Genomic DNA, 6,000 nt, shown 5'->3' on the forward strand with positions numbered 1-6,000 from the left:
CTCAATGTTATCGGGTTGGAGCACAGCTGGTAAATTAGCATGTCCACACTGCATGACTGATTCTGATGCATTTTCATTACCTTACAGTGGGAAGGTGTCTTGGTTTGATAATCACCGTAAATTTTTACCACTTGATCACTCTTTTAGGCGAAATAAGAAAAATTTCTTAAAAAATGTTGTAGTCAGAAAATCCCCGCCACTCCATGCTTCAGGTGAACAAATCATTGAGTAAATTGATAGTTATGGATTTCTACCAGTATCACAATCTGGTTCTGATGAGATAAATAAATATATTGTTAGGATGTGCAAGTGTGGTTGGAAGAAAAAGAGTATTTTTTGGGAGTTACCGTATTGGAAGTATTTGCTTATTCGACATAATTTAGATGTTATGCATATTGAGAAAAATTTCTTCGATAATATCTTTAACACTGTGATGAATGTGCCTGGAAGAACTAAAGACACTGCAAAATCACGCGAGGAATTAAAAGACCTAGTCAATAGACCAGAGTTGCATCAAGATGAAATAACTAATAGATTTCCAAAAGCTTGTTATACATTGGACAAAGATGGCAAGCAAGCTTTATGTAATTGGTTGAAAGAAATCAAATTTCCAGATGGTTATGCATCAAATATGGGTCGATGCGTGGATATGAATAGATTAAAGATGTTTGGAATGAAAAGTCATGACTGTCATGTATTTATGCAAAGACTTATTCCAGTAGCTTTCCATGACTTACTTCCTCAAAATGTTTGGCAAGCACTCACTGAATTGAGTCTATTTTTTAGAGATTTGACATCAAGGTGTATTACGATAGATGATATGCTTCGGCTAGAAACAGACATTCCACTCATATTATGTAAACTGGAGCGCATATTTCCACCAAGTTTTTTTGATTCAATGGAACATCTACCAGTACATTTACCATACGAGGCACAAATAGCAGGTCCTGTGCAGTACAGATGGATGTATCCATTTGAACGGTTTTTGAGGAAATTAAAAAATAATGTTCGTAACAAAGCAAGAGTTGAAGGGTCAATATGCAATGCTTATCTAGTAGAAGAAGCATCTTCTTTCTGCTCATATTATTTTGTTGATAGTGTGCAAACAAGACATCGCAGGTGTCCTAGAAATTCTGATGATGCTTGTCAGCCGATAGATCCATCTATGCTTTCTATTTTTAAGTTTCCTGGTAAGTTAATGGGTGCATCGCTTGCTAGATGGTTAACCGAGGAAGAATATCATGCTGCAAGAACATATATACTCTTAAATTGTGAAGAGGTCAAACCATACATAAAGTAAGTAAACTTCTTAAATCAAACAATTATCCTTTGTTTAATTATTTTGCTTGATATCCCAATTTTAATATAATTACTTATTTTCTCAGCTTATACGAACAACAATTATATCTCCAAAATCCATCAATTGGTGCAACTGAGATAGCTACAAAGTTAGAGACTGAATTTGCATTGTGGTTTCAAATATATGTAAGTTAGAAAATTTGTGAAATTTTTAAGTTCATGTTTATTAAGAAGTGTACTAAGATATATGTTACTTATTTTTATAGGTGAAAGATCGTAGAATATCAAATGTGCAAGATGATAGGATAATGAATATTGCATCAGGACCCCTTCGTAAAATAAAGGTGTATTCTGGTTACTATGTTAATGGTCTTAAATTCCACGTGGCACAACGAGATTCACGAAGATTAACTTATAATTCTGGTGTTTGCGTCAAAGGATATGTGGACAACAATAACACTGAATTTGATTATTATGGTAGACTTGATGAAATCATAGAGATTGAATATCCTGCATTACCAATAAAGAGGTGTGTGTTGTTTAAATGTTCATGGTATGATCCGACCCCAAGAATAGGTACTCGAATTCATCCAAATTATAATTTAGTTGAGGTTAATGCAAATAAAAGATTCAACAAGTTTGAGCCTTTTATTTTCGGAATACAAGCGGGTCAAGTTTTCTATCTTGAATACCCTACGAAGAGAAGAAGATCTAGTGAATGGTTGTCTGTTTGTCGAATCAAGCCTCGCTCGACCATAGAGATGCCGAATACAATCACTGCTCAAAACCATGATGCATTTCAGAATAATGAAGTGGAGATATATTCAGTTGATTTACAACACCAATCTACTTCTCAATTGCTTGTAGATGCTAATGACATTTACGAAGAGATGGATGATGGGGAGATGTCCAACAGTGAGGATGAAGTTGAACTAAGCTCATCTAGCAATGAGGACATAGAAACTGTTAATGTTGACTAGTCAGATGTTAATGATGATTAAATATTAACATTCTTATTTCCGTCAATAAGTAGATTTCCTTAATGTTTTGTATTTATATTATCAGGTTTTTAGACCTTTTTATGATGTGTTGCAATGTTATTTTATAGATATTATCATGGCAGAGCAGCAGGCTGTGGCACCCCGTGGCCACAAAGTCCTTACCGTTGTCGGGGACTCGTAAGTATATTGTCTTATTAATTATTCAAGTTTATATATAACATTAGTTATAATATATTTCTCATAACCTAAAGGTCTATTTTTGTGCAAGTTCACTCCGGATGGGCACAGAGTTGCCACATATATCACTGCAAAATTTAAGGAACGAGTTAGCGCGTCTGGTACTACATGGAGGCATGTAGACCAGGAGATGAAGCTATTTTATTATAATGAATTTGTGGTGAGTAAATTTAATATATTTAATTCACATTCTATAATATAGTTATCATTTATATCATTTAAACTAAATGTTTAACTTATAATTATAGAAAAGATATACTTGGGTGGACGGGCAAGAAGATCAATTTAAAGCTACATGGAATACTTATTGTGCCAAACTCTACAGAGATCATATGTATTACATGAGAAAGAAGGGCACTAGGCCTGCGTATGTTTCGGAGGCGATATGGAGTGCATGGACGGTCACCTGGGTTGCAGAAAGGTGGCAAGCTAATGCCGAAAAGGCAAAAGCAAATAGGAATACAGAGCCAGGTGACCCGAGCACCGGAACCGCTCGGCATACGTCAGGATCCAGATCTATTGTTGAGCATACCATTGATCTGGTGAGTATAATTTAAAATTATACTTTATAACAAATTTTGTATTTATTACCAACCTTGTATTGTTGAGCATACTAATTTTTTCCTTAATTTATAAATGTAGGAACGTGAGCTTGCCCGACAGCCTACATGTATGGAGATTTTTCTGAAGACCCACAAGAAGAAGGATGGGTCATTTGTTGATTCTCGATCTCAAACTCTACATGTAAGATAATTAACTTTATTACATTTGTTCATTTATATCTTGATTAGTAATTAGTAATACATATCAAATTGGATATTATATTATTTTTTATGCAGCAAGAAATGACAGAAAGGGTGGCTCGGGCATCTCACCATCGCAGAGGGTGGAGAGTCACAGTCTTTATCCACCGACGATCTAAATGAGATATATTATGATGTTGTCGGTGGAAGGACAAAACTCCACCCTCTACGGCCTTGGCTCTCGGGCCAAAGTGGCATTTGATCGCTTGAGGAATCCAATAGGTCGTGCTAGTTCCTCTTCTTCCGGTGAGATGCAGTCTTTAAGACGTGAAAATCAAGAACTGCGGTCTCAGCTGAAATCAATGGATCAGAGGATGGCTGATATGGATCAGTGGAGAGCTGATGAGGAGAAGAAGAGAGCTGAACGTGACAAGAGTAATGAAGATCTCATGGCCCAAATGCGGACAATCGTGGCTTCTTTCACCCAAGCATCACAGGGATCTGAGTCACAGGAGACTCAAGATCTATCAGACGGTGGTCGTTAGCTTTTTGAGGTTTGTTAGTTCAGCTATACTTTAGTTTTTTATTTATTATATAGAACGTGAGCCTGTTTTGATATTATAACATATTTATTTCTAAAGGTTTTATTACTATATGTTTCAGGAGTCACGTTCAGTCATATATACATATTGGCTCTTCACTACATCATTTGCTCACTTTTTGTTCAGGTATTATTTCATATAAAATTCTTAATATATAAATATGCAAACTGTTTATTTAAACATCATTTTGTATTTGCCTTTTTACAGGATTTTCTCTATGATTTCCCGTTCTTGTATTATTGGGACTACATTTTAGTTCGGTATGTGTTATGTAAACTTGATTTTAGATATGGATATGTGTAGAATATATATTCTGTAGATTTAGTTAGCTATGGATTATATGGAATATGGTTTTTTTTGTGGATTTTATTAGTTTGTGATTATCATATGATAGATATATATGTGTAGATTATATTTGATGTAGATTATATTTGTTATGGATTGTATTTGTTGTGTGGATTGTATTTGTTGTGTGGATATTGTATGAAACCATCGATTGTGATGGTTTGTTTATATATGTGGAAAATGTATATGGGAACAACGTGTAAACGAAAAGAACCTGGGAATTTTTTTTTGAAATACCGACGGATTACCGACGGAATACATTCCGTCGGTAATTATCGAACTTTTAGTTCGATACATCACCCCGGGCCCCCCGACGGAACTGGAAGTTCCGTCGGTATATACCGACGGGACTTCCAGATCCGTCGGTATTTACCGACGGAACTTCCAGTTCCGTCGGTATTTACCCGACGGAACTTCCAGATCCGTCGGTATGTACCGACGGAACAGGATGTTCCGTCGGTATGTACCGACGGAACAGGATGTTCCGTCGGAGATCTCCGACGGAAAATGTTGTTCCGTCGGAGATTTTCACCTCAATCGATGATGTAGAATATTGTAATTATACCGACGGAAAGTATTTTCTGTCGGTACTTTACCGACGGAAACTTAATTTCCGTCGGTATAAAATACCGTCAGAATTCTGTTTCTGTCGGGAATAGAAGCCGGCGGTTATTTTACCAACAGAAATTATTCCGTCGGAATTCCGTCGCTATATACATATAGCGACGGAATTCCGACGGATATTTCTATCGGTAATGCTGGTTTTTTTTGTAGTGTTATAATATATGCATATACATATATATTCATATATACCTATGATATTATTAAAATGCTTATGTATATATATATATATTCTGATTGATTAAATTTTAATCATTTAGCAATGCCCAAATTGTATATTCATTTAAAATTAATTCAATATCTATTGAAACAACAAATCCGTTGAAGCAAGAAGCTATAAAGAGTTGGCAGCTTTTAAAAGTATGCATGCCTTGAATTAAGCAATAAAATGGTTTGGTAATTTAAGGCACAATGAACCTTTATAAGTTCTGATTTTTAGCATACACAAATTTATGATTCAATAAATGTTAAAAATCTTAAATTTATAATGCATAAACCAACATGGATTTATATGTAATTAATATATGCATGTGATATTATTAAAGAATAAATCTTGTTGGTCAGAATCTGACAAGTTAGAAATTTTTATCTCTCAATCATAATACATGCATGTACATGCATGTAATTAATATATACATATGATTTTACTAAAATGTCCATGCATACACATGTATGTATACATTCTGGGTGGTCAGATTCTGACCATTTAGCATTATCCATTATTAAAATCGGTAAATCTATATGGCAAGAATTTGACCAGCTAGAAAAATTAATTAAATATTATTAATAATATATATATATATATATATATATATATATATATATATATTAAATTACTAATTAGCCCTTAATTAAAGTATTAATTATTCTTATCTTGAAAAACTTAAAATTAGCTAGAAAATTTATTACGAACTTTAAATCAGTTAGAGAATTTATTAGAAACGGTTAATGATGACATTTTCCTATAAAAAAAATTAATAATTAGTTCTTAATTATACTACTTTTAAATATTATTAATAATATTTATATATAATAAATTACTAATTAATCCTTAATTAAAGTATTAATTATTCTTATCTTGGAAAACTTAAAATTAGTGGAAAATTTATTAGGAACTTGAAATCAGCTAGAGAATTTATTGGAAACTGTTAA

General features: G+C 33.6%; 1 long non-coding RNA gene across 1 annotated transcript; it reads left to right on the forward strand.

The window, feature by feature from the left end:
- The first annotated feature begins 2,972 nt into the window (after positions 1-2,972).
- Positions 2,973-3,390, forward strand: LOC122003406. The gene is made up of 3 exons (XR_006117971.1): positions 2,973-3,079; positions 3,180-3,281; positions 3,377-3,390. It is a non-coding gene; the product is annotated as an uncharacterized LOC122003406 (long non-coding RNA).
- The last annotated feature ends 2,610 nt before the right edge of the window (positions 3,391-6,000 follow it).

Source organism: Zingiber officinale, chromosome 1A (genome assembly GCF_018446385.1).
Source record: "Zingiber officinale cultivar Zhangliang chromosome 1A, Zo_v1.1, whole genome shotgun sequence".
Classification (NCBI taxonomy): domain Eukaryota; kingdom Viridiplantae; phylum Streptophyta; class Magnoliopsida; order Zingiberales; family Zingiberaceae; genus Zingiber; species Zingiber officinale.